Source organism: Vulpes lagopus, chromosome 17 (genome assembly GCF_018345385.1).
Source record: "Vulpes lagopus strain Blue_001 chromosome 17, ASM1834538v1, whole genome shotgun sequence".
Taxonomy (NCBI): domain Eukaryota; kingdom Metazoa; phylum Chordata; class Mammalia; order Carnivora; family Canidae; genus Vulpes; species Vulpes lagopus.
Window position 1 is genome coordinate 3221622 of NC_054840.1, and position 19674 is coordinate 3241295.

Consider the following 19674-nt stretch of genomic DNA (forward strand, 5'->3'; position numbering starts at 1 on the left):
GAAGGGGAGGAGGGCGGGTGTTGGAGGGGAATGGGTGACGGGCACTGAGGTGGACACTTGACGGGATGAGCACTGGGTGTTTTTCTGTATGTTGGTAAATTGAACACCAATAAAAATTAATTAAAAAAAATAAAATAAAATCTTATTTCTTACTAAAGGGAAATAACAGCCTTGGGATTTTTGAAAACCGCATGCACTCCTCTCAATGAGTCTTGATGCTTTTTGAGCTTCTTTTACGAAGAGGACACTGCTGAAACTCTCTTGAGTGTCGAGGCAGGAAAAAAGGCTGTGTTAATAAATTCAGATCTCCTTAACCCCCATCCCAGTCCCTCCAAATCTGGTCTTAACTCTACTTCCTTCCAGAAGACATTCTATCTTGGCTGACTGGTTGACCTTGGAGTACATATGACGACTTATTTCTCAGTTTTGAATTTTCCTTCTCTTCCCCACAGATATATCAAAGCTTATCCCAACTTAAAGCTATTTTCAGGTCCACCTTCTTCTTAAAAGTTGCCTATCTACCAACTCACACCTATTTCTCCTACAGCTGAACTCTTCCGCATTTAGCAATGACTTCTGACACATGCATAGGTCATGCAGAACGTATGTGCTCAAACAGATAACCATGGGTAGGGTTGCATGTGGGGAGCTGTGGGAAGGGGTTGGTCATGAGAAACTTACATATCCCTTGTACCCTTCATTTATTATTTCTTTATTTATTCATTCAACTATTTCACAATGATCTCTTAAACGTCTACAAAGCACCAGAAACGTTTTTAGGTGCTGAGAACATAGCAGTAAACAAAACACCCAAGGAGCTTATATTCTAATTCTAAAATACAGTAATAATGCATAGTATAACTAACACTTACTGAATGCTTACTGATGCCAGGTATTGTTCTATGAGCCTTATGTTAATTCACAACAATTTCAGAGGTAGATATTATTATTCCTGTTTAATAGGTGAGGAACCCAGGAAGAGACAGGTTCATGAAGCAAGCAGCAGGAGACAAAGATTTAATCCTAGACATCTGGCTCTAGCATTCACTTTCTGAGGTCTTCACCAGGCCTTGCCATCAGTAATAAAAATATATGCTATGAAGAATAAAGTACAGTAAGAGGGAAAGTAATGGATAAAGGTGTTTGGGGAGGTGTCTCTGATGAGGTACTGGGCATGGGGACAGACAACTGTAACTAGAGAGGATCACAAGGGTGAAATTTCTGAAGTGGACTTAGGTTTGGCATCATGGCCACTTACCAAATTAGGTTTCATTTCAACTTCAGTAGAAAAGGACTGAGCTACATTTGACTCCACAGGTAATTTACACCCAGCTGCAGCAATGAGTGCACACATGTGCTGTACATTAAACAGCTAGTGTGGTGCAAGTACAAAGAATGAAGGGGTACGTGGGGGAAGACCAAGTCCAAGTCTGAGAAACAGCAGAGGAATGACAGGAACTTACTTTGGTTTTAAAAGGAAAATGTTCAGGGGTGCCTGAGTGGCTCCCTCCGTTAAGCGACGGACCCTTGATCTCAGGGTCCTTGAGTTCGAGCCCTGTGTTGGGCTGTATGTCTGTATGTTGGGTGGGAAGCCTACTTAAAAATAAATGAAGGAATGAATAAATAATTTTAAAGAGGAAAGTCTTCATTTCTCTGGGGGAAAAATAGACTCAGAGCAGCAAGAATAACAGCAGGAGACAAATCAGATCATTTCACTAGCTGACGAGAGGTCATTAGGGTGGTAAAAGTAGAATTAAGATGGAATCAAACTCTAAATCGATTTGGAAAGGGGAACCAAAGGGCTTTGCTTATGGGTTGGATGTGGTATAGGGAAAAAAAAAAGTATTAAAGATGGTCCACAGTTCACACAGAGAACCAATGAGTTAGGGACACACAGGCTGACAGAAATCCCCAAAACGCTGAGGTAGGACACCAGAGATAAGGGAACAAGTCAGACCACCAGATCATCCTGCCCAAGGTGTGGGCGGAGAGGGTGTCTTGTTATATTGGCTACTTGTGACCAACAAAGAATTACCTGACCCTAAAAAGGAGGTCAGCCATCAAAGAGGTTATCACTAGTCCTGTCAACTCAATGGTGATGCCAATAGATATGTTAAAAAGGATTTGGGTCCCCTGGCTGGCTTCCAATAAAAGACCAGCCCTACAAGGGCTCAGTGGCAACTGTGTCAGGACCCCTCTCCCGAGAGCTCTCTCTGAATCTTTACTTCATGAACTTCTATCCTTACTCACTCTCCTGCATCCACGAGACTCCGTGAGACAAGAACCCAGCTCTCCCATATTAACAAAAACAACAGAATATTCTCAAGTGCAAAAAAAAAAAAACACAGGAGGAAGAGGTATAGCTGTAGATGGTGAGGTGGGTAAAGCTTTCTAAGTTTTGTTTGGGAACTTTAAGTGTGAGATACTATTAGACGGCCAAGTGGTGATGTCCAATAAGTACCTGGAAAAGGAAAGGAACATTCCTAGAAAAAGGCTAAGGCCCAGAATCTAAAAAAAAAAAAAAAAAAAAAATCTGGCTCTTGGTTAGATGGCTGATTGGATTATATTCTATTGGGATGTGCAACAGAAGTTCCATGGAGGTAGGCTGGTGTCTTGACACCATAATGTGGAAACAGTTTGCTTAGTAAACACTTGGTACACTGTAGATATTCACAACCAATGAGCAATAAAATTCTTGATATAAGAATCAAAATACCAAACTTTCTCCAACTTTGAGAGTGTTCAGCCTATGCATAGTATGCTAGTACATCTACTTGTGAGAAATCATTAATGTTTGTAGGATATAGCAAAGAATCATAGAGATAAATTAATCTTGACAAAATGACATTTCATTTAAAGTCCCAATGGATTTTGTTCTAATGTATTCATCCTATAGATGATTTTTAACTATTTAAAATTATATGAATTTAATGGAATATTTTGAGGTCATTAAAATCATTTTATTAAAATATAAATATAAATTTATATAAATATAAATAATTATATAAATATAATATAACATAATATAAAATATAAATATATTTATAAAATATAAATATAAATAATATTGATATGGAAAATATAAATATATTTGAATAATATTGATATGGAAAATATAAATTATATAAATATAAATAAATATTTATATAAATATAAATTTTAAATATAAATATAAACTCACATATTTGAATAATATTGATATGGAAAATATAAAAATGAGGACATGGGATGCCTGGGTGGCTCAGCGGTTGAGTGTCTGCGCGTGATCCCAGGTGCTGTGCATGGAGCCTGTTTTTCCCTAAGCCTGTGTCTCTTCCTCTCTCTCTCTGTCTCTCATGAATAAATAAATAAAATCTTTAAAAAAAAAAAAAGAAAAATGAGGACATAAAAATATAAGAAAAGAGAATAGAAAAATATTAACATTCATTACCTCTAGTGTCTGGGAACCAAGGACATTCTGTATTTTTTACTTCATACAGTTCAATACTTTTCAAACATACTACAGTGAATTTGTACCGCTTCTATAATAGGGGGAGGCACAATAAGCAAACATATGTAAATTCTATTAACTGTTCCAATTCCATGAACTATTTACATACAATCATTTAATTCTTTGGCAAAGCTAAATACGTTCAATAATACAGCAACTTGCTAATAACAGTACACTCAGCAACTATGCTTTCCTGAAGATGTGTACTCCTAGAGGTTTCCCTCTAAGTTTCTCCGACCAGATTTACAAAGTACAAACTCATTTTGCAAATTCCACGGGGTACTAAGGGTAAATCAGTTAACTCTCATCTTAAAGGAAGTAGAAGCAGCTCATTTTAACTCTTTGTTTTGCCCTGGGGAACATGGAAACCAAAATCCCATCAAACCTGCCCTGGAGGCTTTTAAACTTGCTTTTATTTTTAGCTCCCATTTTATCATTTGCTAATCCACCAGATACAGGACACAACTGTCAACGTCTGAGCCCACATTTCAGGTGGGTCATCTGCCTCACCCTGCGATGCATTTGGAGGAACCAAACCCAAGATTAAAAACATAACATTAGGCTGAGTTGTAATTTGGGGGAAAAGCAACAAAGTGTGTGTATAAGCAACTTCTACATAAAGGTAATACCTGTAACAGAAGACTTAATGGACTGAAGTGCCATCCTCCTTAAAGGTACATTTTTAAATCAGAAGGAAGCACAGCTAAGCAGCAAACATCTTATTAAACAACAAGTGTGCCAATGCGAGAGGCAGAAGCCTCTGGGGCCATGTTAATTATCTCAGGGTCGGAGGCATTAAGAAGCCTGTCTGGCAGCTTCTAAGGCAGTCAGATGGCAATGCCAACACACCAGCCTCCCCAAGGTCTTGCAGTTACAGCACTGTCATATTTCAAATGACAGGTAATACTTATGAACACGCCGACACTAACCTCCTCAATTATAGTCAATGTCAAGGTTTTACAACTGGAGGAACTACTAATTTCTAACATATATATATTGCCTGACAAAAAGTACTTTATAAAAGTAAGTGTTTAAAGGACCTATTGCAAAATGCCAAAGAGATCTTAGGAAGGCTCACGGGAAGATTCTGTGGGCGTTTTTCGTCTTGGGGGAAGAAAAAATACATTTTCCTTATAATGAGGATCAATTTTGTGGCATTCACTGATGGCACAAGGAAACCTGGGGCACTTCAATGGGCCTGGAGTCCATGCTCCTTGGCTATAGTGACATTTTACCACAGGTTATTTCAAGTTAGATCTATTCCATTTTTCAATATAATCATATAATCCTATTGAAATAGAAATTTTTACTTATAGGTGTGGTGTCATTTCACCAGGTTCCATATTTCTCCTACTTTTTACTTGAAGGACATTTTTCAGTTTCTTTTCATGTTTGCAGTTGATGTGCTGGCTCTGTCCACACCTACTGTTGCTAGTTTTTCTTTTACTTGTAAACCTCCCCACTGGACCACAAAGAGCCACTCAGATGTCAAAGTGTGTTTTGGGTAAACCTTGCATAGTGCGACCTTTGACATGAAACCAGAAGTGGCACTCATGATCAAGCTTAGGATGCCAACTTTTAAAATCACAATACTACGTCTAAGAGATTAAATCCTGGTGCGGATTTCAGCTTTACCAGGAGGGAGTTGTTAAGGGAAGCAGTTCAGCAAAACAGAGACATGGGAGAATGAGACAGACCCATGACTTATACTCCAGGAAGGACGAACTACAAAAATAAAATAAAAAGTTTTAACGACGTGGGTCAGCACAGGTTTTCCACTAGACAGTCTGAAACTGCATACAAATTTCAACTGTATATCCATCCATCCATTTTCTTTTTTCCCGGAGACAGTATAGCATATCTATGTACTTCTTAAAGGAATCTATAACACCCAGATTTTAAACCATTGAAATATATATTCTATGGAACTTATTTCCCAAGATATTCATATATAGAGGGGACACTCAGAAACACACTGAAGTGAAAGGTCCATTTAAGATTCAGCTAAGTTTTAACTTACAAGTAACAGAATATTTTTATTTGTCAAATTTTGTGTGAGAAAGAAGTGCTGAGTTGGCATAGTTTTTTTTTATATATATATTTATTTATTTATGATAGACATAGAGAGAGAGAGAGGCAGAGACACAGGAGGAGGGAGAAGCAGGCTCCACGCCGGGAGCCGGACACGGGACTCGATCCCCAGACCCCAGGATCATGCCCTGGGCCCAAGGCAGGCACTAAACCGCTGAGCCACCCAGGGATCCCCTGAGTTGGAATAGTTAAGTATTATAGTCATCGACATTCTAAATATGTTTGCGTTATTTTTTGATGATTTGTCTTATGAGTCTGTACTTAGGGGATACCATCAACATACCCTTTAGCCATTTAGATGACATCTTAATTGTTTCAAGTGTATAAAAATGTTTAGATGGTAGCGGAAACACTGAGGTCCCGGGGTAGAATTTTCATAAAAATCTTTACTGCTGTTTACTTATAAACACATTTAAAACGCCTGAAACGGTGGCTGTATTAATGTACCTCAAGTAATTACTTCTGAGAATTAAAAAAAGTCATGCAAAATTAGCTTCTAAATTTGGTTCTATGGAGGACACATAAGGAATCTCAATCCTTATTCTGATTCCATGTCAAATGTGCAGCAATCATACTCAGGTATGTAGTCAGAGATTTCCCTCCCTTGGAGTAGAAACATAATCGTGGCAGTAGACTTGCTGTTTTGGGGGTTTTTTTTTGTTTTTTTATTTTTATTTTTATTTTTTATTTCTTAATTTTTGTTTTTTTAAACTTGCTGTTTTTGATATCAGTGTTTCTACCATATGACACGTGTTTCAGACCAACTTCCTCTTGGCGTAACAAGATGCTTTTAAAAGCATTTTGGTTAAAAAAAAAAAAAAGCATTTTGGTTATTGAAGCAGAAGGAATCAGAGACTCAAACATATCAAAAAAGAGGCTGAGGATCACCTGGCCTTGTTGGCTTGTGATCAGCACCAGAATCCTTTTACTCAGTGAAGTGACAGCAGCTCACATCTGGATTGCAAAGTTTCTGAAGGTTAATTTCAGCTTCCAGCTAAAAGGCATTACTTTGTATTGACTCACGTTGCCTTCCCACAGGCGAATAATTCCACACACAATTTTAGGTCAGTTCCATCTAGATACAAGAAAAAAGGCTTTAAAAATAAACAAGGGGAAGCCACTTTTCTGTGGGTGTTCAAAATAACCACCTGCTCTGACCTGAAAACGTAAAAATTGACCATTTGCCATTTCAAGGTATTGCACACGAGCCCGGGTCACTGCCAAAAATACAAAATTCTACGTGAGGGCAAGCAAATTACTCTTCACCAGTGTTATGTCTCTCTCTTTTTCCAGGGAGGGAAGGTTAGAAAGTTCACAGTATTAAGACCATTACGACCATTAAGATAACTTTCAACAGCATATATCTCCTATTGCTGGAATAAAGATATGTTGTGAAGGCAAAGGATTTTGGGAGAATCGTTTTATATACTTGCTATTCTCATCAGGAATGTACATGGTCTCATCAAGGTTATCAGAGCTGAATTTTTATTATCATTTAAGCATCTAGTCACATGGGCCTTTTCAAGTGAACTAATTATATAATAAAACCATATATATATGTGTGTGTGTGTGTATATGTATATTTTTGTGTGTATTTGTTTTGTTTTTTACATTTCTAATTTGGTATGGAATCCGTGGGAGATGTTTTTGTAGTTGAAACTGGGATGCAATAATGGAATCCATACACTGTTTCTCCACTAATATTGCTTCAGATCTGGGGACATTTATGTACTTAGTGGGGTGCAACTTCACTTTTCATGTGAGTACTCCACTGGCAATAATTGTAATTTTTTATTTGGAATATCTGTACCTGCTATACTCAAAGGCATCACACATTAAATCAACAAAGACTCTGTGTCATGGAGGAGCAGGAGGTGTGTGTGTACATGCATGTGAACATGGGTGTGAACGGGGCAAAATGTTAACTGTCTTTCGACAGGTGGCGCATGAGGGAATAATACACAATAATACACAAATCCAAACCCTCCAAATCCATGCACTCCTCGTCCACTGAAGCAAATGACAGAGATGATGCTGGAGTGTGGAGGTCCCTACGCATCACTGGCATACACGGAGGATCCGTTCAACTAGGGGCAGAGGCAACACTGAAGGCTGAATTCAGCCCACAGACATGTTAGGAGCTCGTGAGCGCTCCTGGAATCTCTTTAGGGGGGCTCCCCAGCACCCCGGGATTGACTGTACTCCTTGCTGCATATCTAGCCCAATTCATTACTTGATCAGCCTTGAGCCTGAGGATACTGGAATTTGGTACTTTTGCTAGTAGGCAGCCTTTTCCCTTACTTTAAATCACAGATATTAAAAAAAAAAAAAATTTATATGAGAGAGAATGAGCAGAGGGAGGGGCAGAGGCAGAGGGAGAAGCAGACTCTCCACTGAGCAGGGAGCCCGATGTGGGGCTCCATCCCAGGATCCCGGGATCATGACCTGAGCCAAAGGCAGATGTTTAACCGACTGAGTCACACGGGTGCCCCCAATCACAGACATTTTAAGAGGAAAATACTGCTTCCCAGTGAGTCAGCAGTTTGAACGTTCTGACCTATCCTTCACTTGTGGCCACATACTTCTATCTCTTATCTATTCTTCAAGAATTGCACTGGCCTCTCCAAAGTACATGAGGTTGTAACTGAGTATGTCTACAAGTATATATTTTTCTCATCAATATTCCCCAGAACTTTATAAGCCCATATAAGTTGCAGAATCAAGCCTCTCTTCACTGTGGATTCTTTTCCCATTGTTTATTTAAAAATTAATTTGTTAGAATGGGTAAAGGGAGATAAAACTCAAGATGGAGAGATGGCTTACGGACTCCAATTTTCCCCAGACTTTTCAGATTCTGTATTTTTCCTCATTAAAAGAAATATTTTTAGTATTTTCTTTTTTCTTAATCTTATGCACTCAACATTTATGATACATTTATATATGTTTATATAGTCCCATGTTTTTCATGAGAACATCAAACATATAATGTTTGATTATGTATATTATATATATAAACATATAATCAAACATTATATGCTTGATGTTCTCATGAAAAACATGGGGATTAGGGGTGCTCACCCTGTGCAGCTGAAAATCCACACATTCTTTAGACTCCCCCAAAACATAACTAATAGCCATTAACAGTCAATTAACACATATTTTGTATGTTATATGTATGACATACTGTATTCTTAAAATGAAGGAAACTAGAGAAAAGAAAATATTACCCAAATCATAAGTGAATTTACAGCACCGTAGTACTAAGAAAAAAAAACACAAAACACAGATAAGTGGACCAATGAAGTTCAAACCTGTGCCGTTCAAGGTTTAACTTGTAGAAACTAAGCTTTTGGAAGGTTTTTGCAATTACAACAGCAGTTGCCCAAACTGTGCAGTTTAAATCCTGCACTTCGCTAATCCCCAGAGCGACCCTTGGGGTACACGCTCTCTGCCTCTGATTGAGGAGGAAATAGAACCCGATCGTGTAACTTGATGAAGGTCCTATGGTTACCATGTGGCAGAGCTGAGATCTCTGCACGTCTGATTTTAAATGTGACTCCCTCAGCCACCCATTACGCTGTCTCATCACCTGATAGCTTTTCCGTGGGTCGTGTGGTCGGGTCTTACCCATCACTGACACGGGATAAAATACGTACACGTAGAAACATCTCTCCCATCTGCTGCTCAACTCTGGACATTGAAACCTTCATCACAGCCTAGACTGGAGTGCACACATTTTGCCACCCTCCATCGGAGACACTCTAACCCCATTTTAAAAGCAAGGCACCGGATTATAGTTTTGAGTATTTAGAATAAATAGTAATCATTACTACCAACCAAAGTGAAAAAGTGAGAATTTGATTCAAATTCTTTTTTTTTTTCTGAAATGTGGCATTTTAGTTATCTAACTTAAAGCATCTCAAAAGGTAACAGATGCTTTTAGACACCCTCATTTTCTCTCATTTTTGTACCTAATAAACATTTTTATACACGAAATGCTATTTGTGTGCCTGGCGTGGGTGGCAATACCAGGCTCAGACTCATCTCCCTTATTGTTGTGTATCACTTAGAATCTCAGCGACGCCATTAGATCACCCGATTCTCTGAAATGTATATGTTGCTCTGACAACTGAAAGCTGCTACCCTCTGCTAGAGTGTATGCAATTTTGTCAACTTGTCTTCAGCTTATTAAAAAGTAAAACCGCAAAAAATAAGGTTACTGTTCTTTTTCCCTCTACTATCTTGTTTCTCTTACGCTACTAAAAAAATGTCTTCGATTTTTTAAGTTTGTCTTTTTCACTGCAATATACCCAATAATGTGCTGAGAAAATTAAAAAATTTACCCATAAGCTATTTAGTGTTTCTTGTCCCTCTTATCTATGACTTCTAATAAAATTTAATCACTATAAAGAAAAACAAATTTTTCATTTTCCCTTTAAAACATCACTAGGGTTGTCTGGCTGGCTTAGTGGATAGAGCATGCGACTCTTGATCTCGGGGTTATAAGTTCAAGCCCCACATTGGGGATAGAGATTATTTAAAAATCTTAAAAAAAAAAAAAAAGCACTCAACTACTATCAGGCACTTCCTATTTCAGGTAAATAGACAAAAAGCATCCACTTTGACCTTTTTGCAATTTCATAGTCCACTCCTTGATGCCATTTGGTTGTTTCCCTTTTTTTTTTTCCTATTACTTGAGCTTTTGACACTCTACAAAGCAGGGATTTTTACGACCACACATGGACAATCATCATAGAGAAGGTAGAGTCAGAATGTTAACACTAATCGGTCCAGTTTAATATTTTATTATATAAATACATATATATATTTATGTCTAATCTATAAATACATATTCTATGTAGTATGTGGTTTGTAAAAATCACATTATCTTCAATTTCATAAGAATATGTGACAGAGAGCAGTTATTATCCTCATGTTGGCATAGGGTGAACAAAACTAATGGAAAATAATATAGTAGCTTATAATAATAACCAATAATAATAAAATAATAACCCCAAATGGCGGAAGTGTTTTCTGGCATTAAGGAATCTTTTTACTGCTGCCTCACAGTCCCACAGATTTTAGAGCCTCCGAATGGTGTTACCTTTACCAGGTAAGTTTCATATACCTAATATTTTATTACAAACCCCTATCAATGAACTGGCTACAATAACTAATAGGAAAAATAGAAAGGGATATGAACCCAAACTCACATCTAAGAAATCTGAGTTCTGTTCTTCAATAAAACTATAATACCAAAAGTATCATATTCTGTCCAGAGTCCCTTGGTCTCTTGGTGGGCCACACGGTCTCACAATCTCCACAAAACTCTTCATTCTTATCACTGGTGTCAGGAAGCAAGCACGTTTGTTATGAACTTATCTTAGTGTATGGTAACAGTCACATTATTCAGCATGTCTGCACGATGAGGTGCAAGTATTTCTTAAGTTTTGTGCCAGAAAAAAGTAAGAAATTGGTAAGCCTTCTACTTTCTGATAATGAAAGTTCTGTAGCCAATGAGGTTTCTTATTTTCTTATGGCCAACAGGAAGCTCCAAGCCCAATTAGTTTCTCAATTACAAAAATATTAGCTTTATGATAGGCATACTTCCTTCCTTCCCTACTACTTTTCCCTCATATGAGATGGATGCCACTTACAAGACACTCCAAATAATTTTCAGCAACAATGAGGCATGAATTTTAATACAAAAAATTACCCTATAATTACAGAAAGCCTAGTATGTTTGAAACTTCAAAATCTCTTGTATATTTGTGTGTGTGCAGATATATCGGTATATATATATATATATATATGTATATATATATATATATATATATTATAAATATATGCACATGTATTCTTCTGAATAGATGCAACTTTATAATTTGAGTGCTGATTTGTGTGCTTCTTAACGTTGGGAAACTATATTTGCATTGTATTTTCTCCCAAATGCCTGGATTAGCATCTGGTACATGGAAACAATTCAAATGAACACATCTGTTGATTTTTTTTTTTGTATTGTTCTTTTTAAAAGACCCATTTGTGAGGGTGTAGTAAAATATTCTGTTTCTAAACAGTAGCAAATTTACTATATTCTCATCAACCTTCTCAAATGTTTCATGAAATCTACTAAGATCCTAAAGGATATTTACCTAAAGAATTAAATGTTATTCATTTTTTTAGGTCTGGAAAATATTTTGATAGGCTAAAGATCATGTTGGAAGACTTTTAGATAAAAATAATGGCTTGAGTCCAAATATCTCCTAACCAACCAACCAAAGAAAGAAAAAAAAAATCTCACAAGCTTTTTTTTTTTATCAATCAAAACAACCAATTCTAGGAGATTTGGGATTTGCTATGATCTATATGTTTGTGTCCCTCCCAAATTCGTATGTGAAATTGTAATGCCTAATGTGGTGGTGTTAGAATGTGGGGGCTTTGGGAAGTGATTAGGTCATGAAATGCTGCCCTTGTGAATGCGATTAGTGCTTTTATTTAAAAAAAAAAAAAAAAAGGCTCCACAGAGCTCCCTAGCCCCTTCCAGGATGTGAGGATAAGAAACCTGCAACCTAAAATCCAGTGTGTTCTCTCTCTCTCTCCCTCTCGACCATGCTGGCACTCTGATCTCAGACTTCGAGCTTCCAGAACTGAGATAAATACAAGCCTTTTGTTTATAAGCTATTCAAACTGTGGCATTCTGTTAGAGCAGCCCGGATGGTCTAAGCAAGGTCCTTAAAAGAAAAATCTAGGAGCTCTTCCAGCGCAGATAGAGCGTTGCACTCATCTTTATATCTCCAGGGTCTAGTAGAGAGTCGGACCCAAGGTAGGCGCTCCACAAATTTTGAATGGATGCCTAAACGGATCATTTAAAATGATGCTAGTCGAATATGTGCTCTGAGCTGCTTTTCCCTAGAAAGATTGATTTCTGCTGATCCATCAGTTTGCTCCCGTCCACTGTCGCTCAGCTAAAGCATGCCTTTGAGAACGACAGACGAGGATTTGGTGCTTAGTCTCTGGCCAGAAGTAGAATAAAAGGTGTAAATCTAGCCCGCAAAGGGAATTAACCTCTTGACCCTGGCCCTACCAACTCTCTGCTTTACCTGAGTTAACCCGCCATGGCTGCAGAAAAAGCAACATCATGTCCTTTAATTGCATCACCCTAACCAGCCAAACATTACGGACTTGGATGAGACGCACATTTGAGAAGGCATTAACCGCACCGTGTATGCTAACATTGTACGTTTGTAATCGGAGCCAAAATCAGATCCTGTTTTTCAGATGATTACTCAATGCTCTATTCTCTGAAGTCAAGTAGACTATTAAGGACCTTAAAATTTCTCTATTAAAACCTCTAGATCCCAACCCAGGAACATTCTATCCATAGTTACAAGGCATTTATGAGAACCCTTAAAATATCCAAGTTCTTCAAACGCAACATTGTCAACCTGTCAATGAGCAAACAACCATCAAATACCTAGTATGAGCAAAGTTCCCTTCCACATGTCCCCAGGGATCCAAATTATGACAAATATTTGTGGCTTTCAAGGAATTTACAACTTAACTTTATTTAGGAGATGTACTGGAATGCCCGGGTGGCTCAGAGGTTGAGCATCTACCTTCAGCCCAGGGCGTGATCCTGGAGGCCTGGATCGAGTCCCACGTCGGGCTCCCTGCAGGGAGCCTGCTTCTCCCTCTGCCTGTGTCTCTGCCTCTCTCATGAATAAATAAATAAATACAATCTTAAAAAAAAGGGGGAGATGTGCATATAGAAATATAATTGCTATCAAAGAGCAATGAGACATGAAAGGAGGCACGGAAGGCATTTTAGCAGATGAGAAGGGCTAAACTCTGAAGCTTGCAAAGAAAGTAAGACTAAGCAAAAGAGACTTGGCAGTTTTATTTGTCCTCACGTTGAACATGAAACACGTCAGGGGAAAGACTGAGCTCACGGAAGCCCGTATGTACCTTTATTACAGCCCCTGCATTCATTTTTAATGATCGCCACCGTGCGTGTTGTCCCCGGTACCTTGAGGATCAGAGTTATATATCCTTTTTGTCTGTGTACACCAAACTGTGTATTGTGTGAGCTCATGAAATAGGCGTTCGGATATTTATCGAACACACACACCTTGCGTCAGGCCCTGACGACACAGCTTAACGGAAGACACGTGGCCCCCACCTGTATGGAGTCCACAGTCTTGTGAATCAGGAGCAAACAGATGAAGGAAAGCAGGGACAGAGGAGTAAATGGATGAACACAGCAACTGCTTGTCAACCGTCTCTCCTGATAAATCTCTTTCGCCTGCAGGAAATGCTGGTACACCGTCCTCCCGCTGATAATTATGCAAGTGCAGAAGAGTTTATCTCCTGCTCTCCTGTTTATTCCTACCAGTCAAGAAAATTTTGTCAAGTTTTATGTTCTGTAGTCAGTATTCTGAAAATGATCGTGTCTCCTCCAAAAGACAAAGTGCATCACCGCCCTGAAGATGCTTTAACAAACCACACTGCCTGGAGATGCTCATTTATCTGCTGCGGGGTAGGCAGCCCTGGTCAGGAGCCCTAGGGACACAGGAGACGTGGAGAAAGAGATGGGCAGGCAGGCAGGTGAGAGAAACCAGGGCCCCTTCACTGGATCATAAATGCAGGTATTTGGACGAGCCACCCCGAAAGGGCTGAAGAGCCCTTGGAGAACTGTGACCCGGGAGGGGGGCACAGTCCAAGTGATATTTTGAGATGATAACCAGCAATCAGACACGGTCTTTGTCATTACAGAGGTACACTTAAAACAAGGGGGGCCTGTAAGGAGATGACCCGAATAGTTCAGGGACGGACTTTTAACGGTCTCAACAATGGTGGTGCCAAAGGTACCAGAAACGTAGCAGAGGGTTTCAGCCTGGAGACGCGGGCAGCGGTGTTACCACAAACAGGATCATCAAGTCTGTCAGGGAAGAAAAAAACCAAACCCAGACAAAAACAGACACCATCTTGGACTTGAGAGAATAAGGGAATCTAGAGAATAACCTATTTTCCAGCATAATTAATTGCACTTGGGTGAAGCCCTGTGAGTGAGGCTCTGAAAATCAGTTGGAAATGTACAGATGTGGGGATCCCTGGGTGGCGCAGCGGTTTGGCGCCTGCCTTTGGCCCAGGGCGCGATCCTGGAGACCCGGGATCGAATCCCACATCGGGCTCCCGGTGCATGGAGCCTGCTTCTCCCTCTGCCTGTGTCTCTGCCTCTCTCTCTCTCTCTCTCTGTGACTATCATAAATAAATAAAAATTAAAAAAAAAAAAAAGGAAATGTACAGATGTGGAGTAAACATTCTTTTCATGTTAAGGGAATTCCTCACAGATCTCGTTAATAGTAATACTGGTGTTGAATAGTTGAAAAGTAACTTCTGATTTTTGTTTGAAACCAGCAAGAACCACAACCTACGAATCCTTCATGCGCTGCTGCAGTAATAGAACTCATGACTTAGGGCACCTGCTAAGATTAACACCAAGAGGCCCCTGAATGCTCTGCACCGTGCAGGCCCTAACAGAACTGTGAATTTCTAACATTCATTCATTCATCTGACCATCCCTCTATCCACTCATCTCTGCTAACTGAGGGCTTATTATTATGTGTGATACACTGTGATGGGGTCCGGGATTCAGCTGAGAAATAGGAGAGATCAGTCATCTGCTCTTATTCAGGTCACACGTTTCCTAGACTGAAAAACAGGCCCCTTCTCTTCAAAAGTATACGCCTAAAGGTTCTGTCTCCAGATATACCAGGTCAACATTGAGAAAGTGTATCAGGCGTGTAAATTTTGGAGGCCATTAGTTGAAATCGCAGAAGAAAAAGACACAAACGTGCGGAGCAAAATTTGATGCTGCGGAACAGGCTCAATTCTTCCAACCACAGGTTCAGGGAGCCCAGATTAATGTCATTATTAAGCAGGATATAGTTATGCTCTGCAACTGCTTTACATGGTTCCATGGGGAAAAAGGAAAGAAGGGCTGAAAATGGTAAGTGAAGTACAATTAGATCATTGGTAAGCTCATAACTTAGGTTCATACCATTTGGTCAGTTTTCTAATGGCCATAACTTAATGATTCAATTAGTTTCCTGGGAACAAGGATAAGTGCATGTTCAATGTTCTGTATCATATCAGTGATTAGAAAGTGCCAAAGCCATGTCTAAGTGAAGCTTGTGAGCAATGAGACCCAAAAATATATGTGCTGTTGTTCCGTGATGAGGAGATGAATAAATACACCGTTGTTGACGATAAAAATAGATACAACAAAATTAGGACACAGAATGATTTCCTCAAGTACTATTTTCCTACGTTGGTAGCTGTGTTAGTCATTCATCCACCGGGAGCCACATGCAAGGCAGGTGAATGAATGAATGACTGAACCAAAGATGACCGGTATGGGGGGGTTCACATGAATATGCTTGAGAGCCCGTGAGATACCACATTTCAAAAACTGGCAGTGTAGGCCATGTAATGCATGTGAACGTTAGTTTAGAGATCACAGTAGCAGAAGTGGTGCAATATTACGCCATACGGTAATCACCAGATGACTGAGAGAGTACAGCAGTACGTTAGTTAAACTAAGATATTTCAGAAATGCAATGGAAATCGGGAGAATGCCTCCTTCAAGAAGACAAACCAGCAGACAAATGTTAAATGCTCTGGTGTGAGCACCTGTCAAAAGAGATAAACCTCCATGAAGAGTCTCAAGTTGCAGCGTCCAGCCCTTCTGTAGTCGTGCGCCCGTGCAAGGCCGATTATAGCGACGGGTGTAAAATATTGATACGTTAATTGCAGTGGAGGCGCGGGGTAAACTGATACCCTGCTGGAGTGTTGTGGCTCCTGAATGGGAGGAATCATCTTCTTATGTACAAGATCACACCTGTCACTTTTAATAAGTTGAATCTTATGCAATCTCTGGTAGGAAAAATACACCTGTTGGTAACTTACTTTCATAACCATTAGAGTACCTGTGTCCTTAGCGAGCTAAGGGTAGACAGGATTAAGCCTATTTAACTCCCCGTTTCCAACAAGTCATCGACCACTGAGTGGTTCACATCGCTTTAGGAACAGCCTGCTACGCTAACCATGTCTAAAAACAAAATCACAGCATTTCTTCCACTTACAAACATTTCCAGTATCATTCAAAAATGAGGAACTCAAATCTCTGAACAGATACACTAATAGAATTCTGAGGCCACATTCTATTACTTTCCGTATTTTTTTTTTTTTCTGAAAAAATGGCTTGGCACCTGTCAATTTGCCTGCTTCCAGAGGTGTCTGAAAAAGCCTAGTAAAATCCCAAATATACAAGACTTTGTAAAAGGCATGCCCAGCTCACCTTGTGAGTGTATTTGATGGATGTTTTATATACTAATTTTGACATTGATATAAGAGCCGTGAACATGGAGGAGTCCTCCCCGTACATCTTTACTGCAAATGGAAATATTGCTACTAAAGACAAGCTTGAGTCAGTATTTAGAATGATTGATAATTTTGAATATAAACATGGAGACCTCTTCTCCAGGAGGTGGCATGACTGCGCTGGATGCTGATATCATTTTTGACAGTTTTTATGAGACCCTAAACAAGTGAGGGATGGTTTTGCAGGACCACCTTTCATATACTTGTCACTCTGATTTCCTGCAGTAATGAACTTCAGGGGCTCTGCTTAGTAGCAAAAGCCATGAAACCTAAGAAATGCACATGTGTCTCAAAAACTGCCTCAAGTAGACAGAGGGCCTGGCGAATGCTCAAACCTGTTTTTTTTTTTTTTTCTTTATTCTGAAGCAGAGAGTAGAAGAGAAAGCTGCCTCAGTGCCAAGAAAGAATAGCAACTGGAAATGTTATTTGGTGATAAGTGGACATCACCCAGGGTAGAAGAAAAAGGACCTTAAATGAAAATTATTCTGGGAAAAGAATGGTGTGTTTCTACTCTTGCTTTGAGTCTCTATGAATGAAGCCTGAAGAACTCTGATTTTTTTTTTTTTTTTTATTTAGGTGAGAGTATTTTCAGGAAAATGTAGACTACGACCCACATTCAAATAAGCCTGCTGACTCCTGAGAACTTTGGAGGATAAAGCAGGGCACACTGTCAGCACAGTAAGGTTCCAGGAGGGAGGATTCCTTGCACGCACAAAACCTCATGACCTCTCCGTGCTCCGTGCTGACATCCACGCGGCGCTGCAATTAGTTGGACAGATTCAAAATCCCGAGTCTGCCACTTAGTGAGTAACCTGGGCAAGTTACCTGCATCCACCTTGCAGGACGGTTGCGAGAACTAGCAACTGGACACAGTAGTTAGTTTGATGCTTACAACACAACAGGCACGCAGCAAACGGCAGCTATTTCTCTTGGTTCCACGCCACCATCGTGGCACAAATCGGAGCCGCAGGACATACGGAGTAAGTTGTGTGTCTATGCAAATTAAGGTGAGCAGATTATTTAAGTCAATTCAACGAAGTTATTTCTGCCACAACCATTCTGTGGGGCAGTGATGCTGCCTGTTTTACTAAAACACTCCGTGCAGGGAACATAATTCTATTATGACTCACAGGACCATTCATTCAAAATTGCTGTTTGACTTTTCTAGGTCAAATGCACATCTAATTATTGAAAGACAAGAGTCTAATACTAAAAAAAAAAAAAAAAAAAAAAAGATATTTCTCTTATTTAATGTGGTTTCTGTAATTTTATATATTTTAAGAAACAAACACATCTTAGGAAGACAAAAGGAAACCTCAGAGACGACTACTTGTAACGATAGCTCAGAAAAACCCTTTAGTGTTGTGGGCTTAATCCTTTCAGATATATATTCAGGTAGACTCTTATACACAACTAGAACCTTACGGCACACGTGTTTTGTGACCTGTAACAATTAGCAACGCATCTTACTTGTCAATAGATGTTTATCACATTGTTTTAATGGGCCACGTAACATTCTAAAATACAGATGTACCATATTCTATTATCAAAAAAATCCTCAAATTATTAAATGTATAATTTATCTGAGACTGATACTTCCATGAGGAGGAGATCAATGCTTGTCTCATCCAGTATTGCGTGTCTAGCTCCTTGTACCACGCCTACCACACAGAAGAAGCAAATATTGGGACGCCCGGGTGGCTCAGCAGTTGAGCGTCTGCCTTTGGCTCCGGGCGTGACCCTAGGGTCCTGGGATCGAGTCCCGCATCGGGGGCTCCCCGCAGGGAGCCTGCTTCTCCCTCTGCCTGTGTCTCTGCCTCTCTCTCTCTCTGAGAGATTTTGAATAAAATATTTTTTTAAAAAAGCAGCAAATATTGTTGGTTAAAAACAACAAAACACACAAACACACAAACCTTTGTGATTCTATTCATTCAGAAAATATTCATAAAAGAGAACTCAGGCTAGAGGTCTTGAAAAGCAATGCACAATGATAATGGATTGATGAGTTACAGAATATTCACTAAAACATTTTAAATGTTAATTTATAACTGGTTTTCTCATAAAATTGAAGAATACTTTAATCTAATAAACAATTAGTGAGCTTTTACTATGAATATACCCCACAGCCTATACTAGCATTGGAGATAAAGAAGCACACAGAACTAAAGAGGCCCTTTCCTAGCAAGGAGGGGAAGAGAGTATTAAATAAGAAATTCTAAGGGAGATCAGCAGTTTAAAAAAAAAAAATAGCAAGGAGATGGTAGAGGGACCTTGGTTGAACTTACACAAAATGAGTTGAAGAAGGACTCCAAGAACACAAACTGTAAGCCGAGATTTAAGGAATGATTATATGTTGTCTAGGCAAAGGTGGTAGATATGGACAATCTGGATGGTGGAAAAAAATGGGTACAACGATGAAGACATTAAATAATGAAGGGAGGGATCCCTGGGTGGTGCAGCAGTTTGGCGCCTGCCTTTGGCCCAGGGCGCGATCCTGGAGACCCGGGGTCGAATCCCACGTCAGGCTCCCGGTGCATGGAGCCTGCTTCTCCCTCTGCCTGTGTCTCTGCCTCTCTCTCTCTCTCTCTCTCTCTGTGACTATCATAAATAAACAAAAATTAAAAATAAATAAATACATAAATAACAAATAA

General features: G+C 39.4%; 1 protein-coding gene across 9 annotated transcripts in view; it reads right to left on the minus strand.

Annotated features, from left to right (window-relative positions):
• NAALADL2 (N-acetylated alpha-linked acidic dipeptidase like 2) overlaps positions 1 to 19674 on the minus strand; it is a 1267271-nt gene that overhangs the window by 707570 nt on the left and 540027 nt on the right. Inside the window, exon 1 of one of the 9 annotated variants that reach the window (XM_041732045.1) lies at positions 6470 to 6656. The exons of the other annotated variants lie outside the window; for them this stretch is intronic. The gene's annotated coding sequence lies outside the window, so the exon portion shown is untranslated. Of the gene's footprint in view, positions 1 to 6469; positions 6657 to 19674 lie in introns of those variants that run through there. 9 annotated transcript variants of the gene reach the window in all.